The 13,009-nt window shown below is 47.3% G+C and overlaps 1 protein-coding gene across 2 annotated transcripts in view; it reads left to right on the top strand.

Annotated features, from left to right (window-relative positions):
- Positions 1–13,009, top strand: part of Prickle1 (prickle planar cell polarity protein 1) — a 94,389-nt gene that overhangs the window by 68,410 nt on the left and 12,970 nt on the right. The window contains exon 1 of one of the 2 annotated variants that reach the window (XM_052161202.1): positions 7,151–7,462. The exons of the other annotated variant lie outside the window; for it this stretch is intronic. The gene's annotated coding sequence lies outside the window, so the exon portion shown is untranslated. Of the gene's footprint in view, positions 1–7,150; positions 7,463–13,009 lie in introns of those variants that run through there. 2 annotated transcript variants of the gene reach the window in all.

Here is a 13,009-nt window from a genome sequence, read left to right as displayed (position 1 = left end):
AAATCTGGGGAAGAGACTGTAAAGTACGACTGTCGTGTCTCCTGAGGGAAACTGAACATGGGCTTCAGGGCAGACAGCAGACACAGGGCCTTGCTGTGCACACAGGCATGCCAACAGTCCCTGTGCTCAAAGCTGTGCTCTTGCTTAGAACAATGGAAATGAGAGAGATCTTGGAAGAAGCTGGCTATGTGTGGCCTAGGAGGCTGCAGCCAGAGCTCAGGAGGCTCTGGTCTACCATGACTGGACCTTGCCCTTCCTCAGAGTGCCACGCCCACCCCAGGAGTAAAGGACAAATGGGGGTATTGCTTTAGGCGCTATGGTTTAGGAATCAGGACTAGCCTATTAGTTTAGTTTGTGTTGGATCTCAGAAGCTAAAACAAATTAAAATTAAATTCCCTTAAATATTAAAGCCAGGACATTGAAGCCAGCAGGTATGACACATCATCTCTGTGATCTGAGTATTAGGGGGACTGAGGTAGGGTTGCCACAAGTTTGAGGTCACCCTGGGCTTTACAGGACGTTCCAGGCACCTGAGCTATGTAGCAAGACTCTCTCTCTCTCTCTCTCTGTCTCTCACACACACACACACACACACACTCACACATGCCAAAAACATACATACATACATACATACATACATACATACATACATATATCTTCAAATTAATTGACATAAAATTATTTTTTGATGTATTTACTTTTGGTGTCTGTGCTGGAGAGCCATCTTTTCTGTTACCATCTGGGGTAGAGCTCAGGTTGCAGCCCTGTACCTAATGATGCTGCTACCTAACAATCCCTCTTGTTGGCCCAACCAACCCTCTTCCTTTTCTTCCTCCTTTTTCTCTTTCTTCTCTTCCTCCTCCTTTTCCTTCTTCCTCCTCCTCTCTTCCTCCTCTTCTTCCTCCTCTCCCCTCTTTCTCCTCTCCTCTTCCTCCTCCTTTTTCTCTTTCTCCTCTTCCTCCACTTCTAGCTCCTCCTCTCCTTATCTTCTTCCTCCTTTCCCCTCTTCTTCCTCCTCTCTTCATCTTCCTTCTCTTCTTTTACCTCCTCTTTTTCTGCTAGGGATTGAACTCAGAGCCTCACATATATGAAGCAGTGTCTCTGTCGGCAAGCCACACCCCAGCAGTCCCTTTTATTTAAGAGCCCAAATAAAGAATAGCAGATTTACTAAGGAATACATGAATAGTAGCAGGCAAGGTCCCAAGTCAGTCTGTGGAGGATCAAACAGGAGCAAGCAAGGTATTCCCACTCATTAGGCTCTCATGTGTGCCAGGCAGCTTATCTGATGGATCCGGCCAGAGATCATCAAACAAAAGCAACAGGACCTTGCAGGCTTTTAATGCAAACTCAGTGCTGAAGAAACTGAAGGTCCAGATGAACACAGGCAGAAAGGAAATGCCAGCGTAACTTAGTCAAAGACAGTTACTTATCTAAAACTAAGTGCGATCTGAGAGCATCAGGCCAGCCACAGCTCATAAACCAGTCCCCACTGCAAGATCGTCCTTTCTACTCCCACAGTTGCAGAAAGTGCTGTGGGATCTCAGATAAGATAAAGAAACAGTGTAGCGTGCTCAGCTGAACTTTCCCTCTTGGCAAGAGGCTTTCTGGCTGCTTGAAATAATTCTTTGTTGATGCCCCCTCTGAAAATAACTTAGCTACGGCACCCAGTTACAGTGTTCAAAACTGGCCTGCCTGCATTTTCAACTCTCTTAGCTGGTGGGGAGTTTAAATGGCAGACAGAAACAGATGATACACAAAACTATTTTGAACAAGTAGCACATGAACCGAACATTCTATAATCTAAAATTTGCCATGAATCGCTATTGCTTTAGTATTTCATTTAAATACAGCTGTGCTTCAGACCATACCAAATCAGCCCCACTTCATAGTCCCCCTCCCTGTACCCTTTGGACCTCTGCCCTGGTAGAGTACCCAGCCCTACTAGTTGGGTAGGTTGTCTTCATAGAATTTGCTGACTTGAAGATCACGGGCATCTATTTTGTGGGGATCTATTTCACGGTGATGGGCCTGAGCTCTTTGTAGAATTCATTTATAATTCATTTTATGTATATATGTATATTTATGTATATGAGTATTTTACCTCGTGTATGTACAGCATGTATGCTCAGGGCCCTCCAAGGTCAGAAGAGGTAGTTAGAAAGCCTGGGTCCAAAATTACCAAGGGTTGTGAACTGCCACATGGGTGCTGGGACTAGAACCTGGGTCCTCTTGCAAGAGCAGCCAATGCTCTTAACCACTGAGCTATCGCTCCAGCACCTAAGTATTATTATGTTTTAAAGGTGATTATCAAATGCAGAGAACATTTTAGTTTAGAAATGTAAATCCTTCTGGTTGCCTCTCCTGTGGCAGTTTGAAGTCAGAGCTCCAGTCAGGGCTCAGCCTCCGTCCCCTCTCAAGCAAGCCATGGCATTGTATTGACTCACTTGGGGATGCAGGGCTTGTCAGCCACCCCCTACCCCCTGTCCTGATCAGCTATAGCTACAGTCCAGCCCTTTGCCCCCAGGAAAAAAAGTCCTCAGATGAGGCCTGCCGTCCCTGCTCTTGACTGCTGTGGGGGTTTTCTGGCTCCTTCCCCCATGCTCTTCTGGGCTCCTGGCCCCGTTTCCTTCACACACACACACACACACACACACACCCCACCCCCCCACCCCCTGTCTAACCAGAACACATGGATGGTTTTGCCACTTTTTGGAAGTATCTGTGGTTCCCCACTGACCTGGAATATCTGAAGCCTTCCTGTGGTAGCTACACAGCCATTCACACCCTGGGCCTGCATTTGGTCACACTTTCAGGTGCCTCCCTCTCCCTGGGGCTGTCTTTTGTTCCTCTGCCTTCAGTAGCTGGTAGAAGCTGTTCCTCCTTCAGTCCCCCTCAACTGGCCATCCGGATTGACAGCGCCGGGGGTCCACACAAGCCACACAACATTCTTCTTGCTCCACTCTTGACAGCTTACTTATTTTATACATATAATATAAAAATGGTAGTTTCAAATGGGTCTACCCTCCCCTAAAAAAGCATTTTGTTCTTTATATGCTGTGTGTATACAGTAAATTTTCAGTTAAACACTATAGTCATGACACCTGAATATATTTTGGCTACAGTGTCATGGTATGGCCCTTTCAATACCTTTTAGAAGGTTTCTTCTTTTTAAAAAAAAAAGTATTTATTTATTTTATTTATGTGAGCATCCTGTAGCTGTCCTCAGACACACCGGAAAAGGGCATCTGATTCCATTACAGATGGTTGTGAGCCACCATGTGGTTGCTGGGAATTGAACTCAGGAGCTCTGGAAGAGCAGCCAGTGCTCTTAACCGCTGAGCCATCTCTCCAGCCCAAGAAGGTTTCTCCTTAATGTCTTCACACGTTGGTAGTTTTTCAGTAATGGAGTTTAGAGATGTTTGCACTAAACCCCAGACCTGAAGAAGCTGAGAAGGTTGAAGGTCAGAAACGGAGGCGCCCTTCTCATATATATACTGGACACAAGTTTGTTTATCCAACATGTCTTCGGATATGAAAAGTACCAGAGAGTAGTTGGGAGTGAAGGGAAGAGCAGGCCGAGGTGGCTGCTGTGTTTCCTTGTTTCCTGAGCAGACATCCCCTAAGTACCACAGATCTGTAGTCTCCACCAAACGTGGGCTCAAGACAGCAGAGCAGCAATCATCTGGTGACCAGCCATCAAACTCAGATAAAAACACGGGAGAGCAGATGGATGCAGGCAGCTTGCTGTGGAAGAGGCTGGGTGTGTGGGACGAACTTCCTTAGCTCTAAGGCATTCTTATCTGTTTCTGTGTCAAAAGATCTGTTTTATTTAAACAAATGATTGTGTCCCACCTCCCCCTGCCCAGAAGCTTTAAAATTGACCTTCCCCAGACACTGGCATTTTAGAGACAGGACACTCACCATCACAAAGGCTAGCTTTAGAGAAGTGATCTGTCCCAGTGTTGGCCAAGTACTACCTGCTGGGAGAACAGGCTTTTAGCCTCCTGACTACAAATCCTGTGGGCCAGGGTACTTTGAAGTAAAGAGGGCCCCACTCGCTGAGATGTGGGGATGAGGGCGGGGGATGGGTCGCTGGGAGGTTTGGAGTCATAAATACAATGGGATAGAGTGTAGAAACTGTTGAAGAACCAGTGCTCTCTAATCATGATTCTTTAAATATAATCAAAGGGTAAAGAAAGTAATTGGAGACCTCGTGAAGCTAAAGCTTATCATAAGCCTCCATAATGCCCCTCACTCCAGAAGGACCTTGCTGCCTGCCTTCCAACCCTTCCCCAGTGTGGAGCGGGCTCGGCTAATGGGAATAAGAACTTCCAAACTCTCGGTGGTCTCCCAGGCCACCACAGAAGCATTTGGTACCAAGGATAAGACAGCTCGCTCTCTCCAGTTATTCCTCCAGCACTTGGCTCATTGGTCTGAACAAGAATTGTGACCGGTTTGGGGACTCTGCCCATTGTGAAAACCAAATTGCTGTCCTATATCATCACCTCACTGAAGACTAAAACCATAGTTGTTCGTCAGCTGCCTCCCAAAGTTAGGTAAATGAATAAGATGCTATAATGAAAGTTATCCCTGTTTCAGAAATGTATTCACCCACTGATGTTTATTACTGCCTTTAAAATGTTTGAAAATCAAGAGCAATACGGCCTCAGAAGGAAGTCTGCATTTTGCTTCTATGTGTGTGCATTTGTGTATGTACGTGTGCGTGCAAGCATGCATGTGTGTGTGCAAGCATGCATGCGTGTGTAGGTTCGCTCACCTGTGTATGAGCACGTGCAGGCCGAAAGCTGGCCCTGGCTGTCTTCCTCCTCTATTGCTCAGCCCAGGGAAGTGTGTTACAAAAGAAACCGAGGTCATTAGGTCCTTAGGAACTAGCACCACCATGGTTTGCTTACACCCTGTCCTTTATCTCTTTCTACCGGACTAGATAAGGCTACCCTGCTTTTGACAAAATAGTAGCTCTTTGTTTCTCTGCCCTTGGCACATTTGCTTTCTTAAATCAATCCCATCCTTAGGACAACCACTTATGTTTAGAACTATACTAATATACTTGGATAAGGTATGGACCTGAGCAGAGGTGTGAGAATCATATATTCACTTAACTGGGGTGCAGTACTGTGCACTGTACCGCTGTGCACTAGGCACAATGCTGAGAACATGGTACTGAACGCCAGAAGTCCCCACAGAACAGAAGACAGTAACAAGGCGGGGACTAAATAGGCACTCGGTGACAAGCAGTACTAAGTGTTGTGAGGCCAAAGGAGAGGGTGAGGCTGAGGAGTAAGTGGGGGTGGGGGACCCTCTCTGTGGAAATGACTATGGAATAGAGAGCAGGATGGAGGAGGCTAAATCCTGAGAATTTCTGAGTTTCCTTTCTCAGCCCCCTAAAGTGTGATCTTCAAGTAACTGAATATTCTACCTAGCTGAAACAAAAGGATGCCAGCTGGGGGGGGGGCACTGCTGCCATCTGCATGAGGTCACTGTTGACAATCGCGATGCTGCTTTCAGACCAGACTGAAAGTCCGTTTCATTCAGATTGAAAGTTAGTAGGAAGTTTCTAACTGTCCGCAAACTGCTTCATCCCCAGGAACACAACAGAGAAGTTGACAGTACCTGTTGGAAATGTAGCAAACGGTGTTTACAAGTAGTTACAAGTAACACACCCACCGTGGCTACATTTAATACGGATAAGCCTCGCCACAGGATGTAGCGGGAGTATTTGTCCCTCTCGACATTCAGTGTGAAGCTAACTCTCCTTTAAGAGTCCTTGTTAAAAAGGGTCAGCCTGGGGTATTTTACTGACATGCCAGCTTAGAGGATGATGTGAAACTGTATTACCTGGTTGCACATTTGTTCTAGGGATGCCTTTAGCTGATGTATATTCTCTGAGACAGTCAAACAGAATGAAATAGGAAAAGGGGAAATTGAGACAGGTATGGTGGTTTGCTCGGATAAGCCCATGCTTAGGAGGCCAGGCTAAGGGTATACAGCAAGTCCGAAGGCAGCCTGAGCTGTATGAAAATAAAATAGTAAAATTTGACAAAAGTCACGAGTTAAAGAGCAGTCTGGCTCAGATACTGCTCTCACTGGTGAATCTCACAGATCAACAGGGAAATGGGCTCATGAGAGGTTCTCCCACAAACTCCCATGTCCTCAGGCCAGAGGGACATCTTGTTCTCTAGGAATCGTTTGGAAAACTTGAATCCACTTGAATTGCAAATAATGGTTTGTGATGTCTGTACTACTAGTGTTTGCAAACTACTCTAACAGAGCCAGGACCTTTGGTCTCTGTCTCTTTAAAAAAAAAAAAAAAAACAGCTTGTCCTCTGCTGTCTCACAATGCAGCGGAGATAACAGAATTTGGCCACACAACTATTTACTTGAGGGATCTATTTATGGCAACCTGAGTATTTTTAAATCACAGTTACAATAGGCTATTGTTCTCTTATATAAATAAATATATGCTGCAAAAATCACCTTACGGCTTTAGAGTAGAAGAAACTGCTGGCATTCAAGGCCCGTTTATTCAATAGCCTTTTCCGGAGCATTTCGGTCTGTTCCTCACCCTTCTCTTGGCATCCCCTCACCTGACCCCAACTAAAGCTTGTAGCTTAGAATGTGGATTCTCCTGATTACTAATTCTTAATGATCATTAGTAATTGTTGTTTCCTGGGCTCGCTTTGAGGTCCAGTTTCTGCTCCTCTGAGCCCTTTCTGCAGACAGCTGAAGCCAAATTCCTCTCTGAGAGCCCCTATAAATAGTACAGAAACAAGATTAACGTGAACGTACGCGGGGCGTTTTCTTGTGCTTCTAGGACTGGAGTTAAAACTCTTACTAGCTCCTTAAGTGCATCGTGTGCCCGACTCCTTTGCTTTTGCCATTGTTTACTGATAAAAAGTAAATCTCCGGCTCTAAGCTGCAGGGATTGCTTTTAAATGCAAGAAAGTCCTAAGGGAGAGAATTTGTATGTTAATGAGCCTTTCCAAGTGAGAACTGGGTGAAACGCGCCATTTGCTGGCATTGTTACTGGACAGCCTGGAGATGAGCCCTGTGGGGTTGGGGGTGTAAAGCCCGCATTGAGCTCCTCCCCAGCCCAGCGTGTGGGGCCGTGAGTTCGAGGCTCAGCACCGCCCCCTTGCACACTCGCCTGCGCCGGCTCGTGCACCTGCGGGGCGGGGGAAGTTTACAGAAGCTTCCAGGGGCGTCTGCAGCGCGCTGGCCACAGTCCTGTGCCACCGGGGATGGAGCGCGGCGGGCGGCGGAGCTCCGGCGTCTGGGTAACTTTTCCAGGAATGCCGTGCGCGGGCGGGCCCCGGTGGACACCTGCCAGAGGACGGTCAGCGTGACAATTCCTGGAAAGCGAGCGGAGCGATTGCGACCGCGACCGGCGGGCCCCGAGCAGGAGCCGAGCTGGGGCTGGAGCGAGCGGTGGCGGACGCAAACGGTCTGTGCGCCCGGGGGACAGGGGTCTGGGGTCGGGGTCTAGGTCGCCGGGTGCTCAGGCACACAGTGCTTGCTGGATGCGAGCACGGGGCGGGGACTGCCACCGGGTGGAAGGGACCGGACCACGGGGACAGGAGCGTGGAGTGGGCGCTGGCCTCCGCCGGGGCGCCGGGCAGATTCGGACGAGGCGCCCCCTTGCGGCCAGAGTCACAGCTGCCGCCGCCCAGACTCAAGGCCGAGGCTGAACCCCGAGTCTGGGTGGCCCCCCCGCCTTGCTCACTGCCGCTGTGTCCCTGAAGATGGTGACATCCTTCATCCTAGTTTGTCTTTAAAGGCTCAGGTTAACCCGTGTGCGGATAAAGGGTAGGTGTGTGGAGTGATTTTTCACTACTCGAGTCTTCTCGCACACTTTATGGAAGTGTTTTCTGGGGGAGCGCGGTCCAGTGAGAGCTGTAAGTTTCACAAAGGGGATGTTGTTCTGGAGCCAACAGGTGACGGGGTGAAACCCGAGTCTCTGTGTACATTGGAGTCAGGTCTGGCCGCCGTTTCCTTGGGCCGCTGCCTAAAATAGAAATTAAAAGAAAAAAAATTTCAGAAAGAGATTGATGGGAACACAGTTTTGAGAAAATGTGCCTCCCACTGCGGAAAATGATGGTGTTGGTAGACAAGGCTTTGCGGGATTTGTCACAGGCCACAGTACGCAAGCTTAGATCTCTCCAGAAGTGTCTTTCTGGCAAAGCACCATGCCTTGTCATGGAATTTCCTCCTTTTGTTAAGCAGTCTGTCCCGGAATGTACTTGAGTGAAGTTAGAATGCTGTCGGAGAGTTCCACATTCTCTCTTGGAAAAACTGCATTGGATTTTGGCAACTGGTGGCACATAACAGCTGGGGAAATGGGCAGGTTTACCTGGAAAAAACCCAGAGGCAAATGCTCGAATGCCACGGAATGCATGCCCGAAGAAGTACTTTAAAAGGGAAGTTAGCTGCGTTAGCAACCTTCCCATAGGTTTGTTAAGGCGCGGTCTCCCACACAAACAGAGCTGACTTAGGTTATGTTAGAAGTGCCTTTTGTCTGTAGGCAACAGGCATGGGCTGTTCTTTGCCTGTGTTTGAAAACAGCAATCATTACATTTTGTGTGGTTTACTGGGAAACTCAAATCCTGAATCTAACTTTTGCCCACTCAGTTCATTTTAAATTAAGGACATAAGCAAGGAAATGTGTATATCCATAAAGTTTTCTAATTTGTGTTTTGAGAACAGAAGTATGCACGCTTCCACGCTACCCCATTTGCCCTCAGTTGCGCTCATTTGACCTGTATGTTTAGCTCAAACGGATCGTGGGCTGACAGCCTCAGTGTGCTAGGGTCTTGTTAACAAGCAGATTAACCAAGAAGCTGTTCAAGTCTATAGCTCAAAGGGTGGCACTTAGCAGCAGGGGACAGACACCTAAGGAATTTTAGCCCAGTGATTTCACAGATCAGTATCTGTTCAGGAAATTAAAGAGTCCCAGAAAGATTCTACACTATTAGGTCAATCTTTGCACAGCAGCCAGTGTGGACATTAATTGGGAAGGATTGACAATCGCTGATACGATCTTAGACTTCATAGTCATGAAAACATTGACAGACGTCTGAAAGATTTATGTGCATGGGTGCTTTGCCTGCATGCACATATGTGTGCACCACGGGCATGCCTGGTGCTGTGGATCCCCTGGAACTAGAGTTACAGACAGTTGTGCCCTGCCACACAGGGTGCTGGGAATTGAACCTGGGTCCTCTAAAGAAGCAACCCATGCTCTTAACTGCCGAGCCACATCTCTAGTCCCCTGACAGTTGTTTTATATTTGCATAATTTGATGTGATTTGGTGAGTCGGTCCAAGAAAATGATGACTACTAGAACCATAGCAGAGCTGACGCAGTTTTAACCTTCCGAGGCTCCTGACTTCCTCCAATCCTCCCTCCCCTTCCGAGTTGCCCTCCCACCTTTCAAGTATACAATCTCTGAACACTAGGCTTCATTTCCCCCTTTCCTGCTACTTTGGTTTGCTCTCCTTTCCGGTGCTGGTTTCCTTAGGAACTAGGTGCCCTCCCAGACTTTTCTCTGCTTCCTGGCCATAATTTTCAACATGAGTCCTCTTAGACAGCTAGGAACGCCCTGTGCATCTTTTCTCATTCCTTGCTGCCCATGCTGTCAAGGGTAAAGTCTCCTGCCTGGCAGGTACAGTTCCTGGCAGTCTAATCAGGTACCATTCTTTAGGAGAATGTGTTTTCTAGGAATACCGTCTTCTACACCGCTGCTACTAGAACTTTATTTGATGTTGCTGACTTAGGAAAAAAAAACCTCTAAGTGTGCTGGAGAGATGGCTCGGTGGTTAAGAGCACTGGCTGCTCTTCCAAAAGAGTAGTTCAATTCCCAGCAACCACATGGTGGCTCATAAACATCTGTAATGGGATCTGATGCCCTCTTCTGGTGTGTCTGAAGATAGCTACAATGTACTCATCATATAAATAAAAATAAATACATTTTGAAAGAAAGCAAAGAAGGAAGGAAGAAAACAGTCTAGAGCAGCAGTCCTCAGTTACAATTCCCACAAGGGTCCCATGTCAGACCTTTTGCATATCAGATATCAAAGGGTCACAGCATTAGGAAGGCTGAGAAACACTTCTCTAGAGAAACAAAGGTAAAAGCTGAGTTGTACATCTAAAGGTCAGTCAGAACACTACCCCTTAATTGTCCCAAGTGGAATAGAAAGGAAGGAGATAGCCAATGACCAAACTTAGCAGAGGAAAAAAATAGAGAAAAGCCGTCATCTGGGTTGATTGACACCTTCGAGTCCCGAATGCCTTCAATGACTCCCTTGCTAACAGAGGGACACAGGTCCTCCCTGTAACACAGTTTGTACTTTCAAGCTCTGCCTGATTTACAAAACACTGCAAGTGACAGATTTTTAAAGATTCCAAAATCCTTGGTCATGGACTAAAGGGTAAGGCTGCTTACTAACAGACAACCCTAGTAGGAATCAAAACATGACCACACCCAGCCAGGGATGGTGGCACATGCCTCTCTGATCCTAACCCTCTGGATACAGAAACAGGTAGATCTCTTTGAGTTTGAGTTGAGGTCAGTCTGGTCTCCAGGGTGAGTTCCAGGACAGCTGCAGCTACCTGGTGAGACCCTGTTTTGAAAACAACAGAAAAGAAACAAAAAACATGACCACCAGGAGAAAAGTACCTGCAGGAAACCTGACAGACACTAGCACATCAGAGGTCAAAAGACTGGACTCTGGACTTGAGCTCCTGCACCAGGATGCTCCCAGACTCCCCTCGTTCCAGGGAGCAGCGGCTTTCTAGGTCACCAGGCTGGATTCCCTCTGCAGTTTCTGGAATTCCGAAGCACAAGCACTTTTCACTGTGCTCAGACTGAAAACAGGTCACCAGCCACAGGCTCAGTCCCGCGAGTTACACACAGGCGGCCACATCCGGGCTCCTAATGGATTGTCACTTACCGCCTTCATTTTGTTTTTTAAAACTTTATGTGATTGGATGTTGTGCCTGCATGTCTGTCTGTCTGTGCTCCATGTGTCTCTGCCTGGTTTCTGAGGAAGACAGAAGAAAGCCTCTTGGGTCAGATGCTCTCTTGACAATTATATGATGATGGAGAAGTGGCACAGCTGCAGGCTGGTGTGTGTGGTTCCTTTTAAATGGTGAAAGGAGCTAGCTAGTTTTCAAGAAGGGGGTGGGGAGAAAAGACAAAGGAGGGGCGTGGAAGTGTTAACTCTTCCTGTGGCTCAGCTATGTGGATCACTCCCGTGATAATCCCTGAAAAATACACCAACTCTGCCCCCCCCCCCCCAGCTTGCTTCCCACTCCGATGGGTCTGGCTAAGGCTCCTTAACTCCATGAGTTGAGGAGTTGAGTGAGGGAGACACTTACCAGGTCACACTGCTTCATACTGCACTTAAATATTGTAATGCTAACAGTAGCAGGTACGACACAGTGGCCACAGCACCAGTAAAATTGGAAGCTAACATTCGGACGAAAGCGAGTCTCTTGTTTTTCTAGGATGGTGGTACTCTTTATGTTGTCAAAAATGAAGTCTTCGGGTTAGTTTGTTGAAAGGCTGGAAGGAACCTGTGAGAGTTCACGGTGTAAAATGAGGCCACTGCATCCAAGGGACTAGTTGGGAGGATGGTGACTTGTCACATGATTCACCTCCGTCCGTCAGAGCTTTGGTTTGGGGGGGGGTAAGGAGGGACATGGTCTGTCATAATTTGCAGAACCTTTGTTGTTGGCTTTTTTTTCTAGTTTTGAAAATAAGAGTAACATTTAATTTTTAGGTTCTTTTTTAATATTTATATTCTGTTCTTTTCCTCCTACCCTCCCCCCAACCCCAAGCCGAGTTTGGCAACAGACAAATGCCCCCCGTTTCAAAATTCAGGTTAAATTGCATCGAAAGTACCAGTTCTCCTGGTGAGAGCCCATGAGTTACTAATTAAAGCCTTAATCGCTAGTCCTCTTCCTTTGACACACGGGGGCGGGGGCGGATCTCTCTGGGCCAAAGGGAAAGACGCAAGCTGCCTTCTGACTTTCATTAACACCTCCCCTTTTATTGACGGGGTGGAGGAATGCACCTCTGTTTAGAGTCTTTCCTAAGACGTGAATTGTCTGCACCTGTGTACCACGACTGGGTCAGAAGGTGATAGCCTCGCCACCGCGGGGCCGGAAATGAGGCTGCCTTCCCCTGTGCTGGCGGGGATGAAAGGCCAGTTTAGTGGCCGGGGCGGGATCTTGCTGAGTCACCATTTCTCCCGCAGGAGCGACTGCCCGCAGCCCCGAGGCAGGTGCTCTTTTAACTCTGACCCTTTGTGAGCGGCTCTGGAGTTTGGAGTTTAAAATGTTCTTGGCTATTTTGATAGCCGTGTATTTTAACAAGTGACTCTCCCCACCCAACCCCACCAGCACTAAGTATTTAGTCTTGCACTGAGAGAATGACCTACACGTCATTTTACCTCGGGCTGGGATTGGTTAGGATTGCGAGTCAAAGGGATTAGGTTTTAACTCGTATACAGGAGTCATTTGCCATCCTTGAGCCCCCTCAGTAAAGTGACTGGATCAGACTAATCACACTTTTTTTTTTTAGTTTTTATTAATTTTCATTTTATATGCATTGGTGTTTTGCCTGCATGTATGTTTGAAGGTGCCAGAGCCCTTGAATTGGAATGCTAGACAGTTTGGGCTGCCATGTGGGTGCTGGGAATTGAACCCAGGTCTTCTAGAAGAGCAGCCAGAGCTCTTAACTGCTGAGACATCTCGCCGCCCCAACACACAAACTTATTTATATCACAATTTATAAAGATCAAAATGTTTAAAGAAGGGCTGGAGCAATGGCTCAGCAGTTAAGAGCACTGGCTGCTCTTCCAAAGGTCCTGAGTTCAAATCCCAGCAACCACATGGTGGCTCACAACCATCTGTAATGAGATCTGACGCCCTCTTCTGGTGTGTTTAAAGACAGCTACAGTGAGCTTACATATAATAATAAATAAATCTT

Source organism: Apodemus sylvaticus, chromosome 17 (assembly GCF_947179515.1).
Source record: "Apodemus sylvaticus chromosome 17, mApoSyl1.1, whole genome shotgun sequence".
Classification (NCBI taxonomy): domain Eukaryota; kingdom Metazoa; phylum Chordata; class Mammalia; order Rodentia; family Muridae; genus Apodemus; species Apodemus sylvaticus.
Note: the sequence above shows the minus strand (reverse complement) of the source record. Positions and strands in the feature narration are given on the sequence as shown.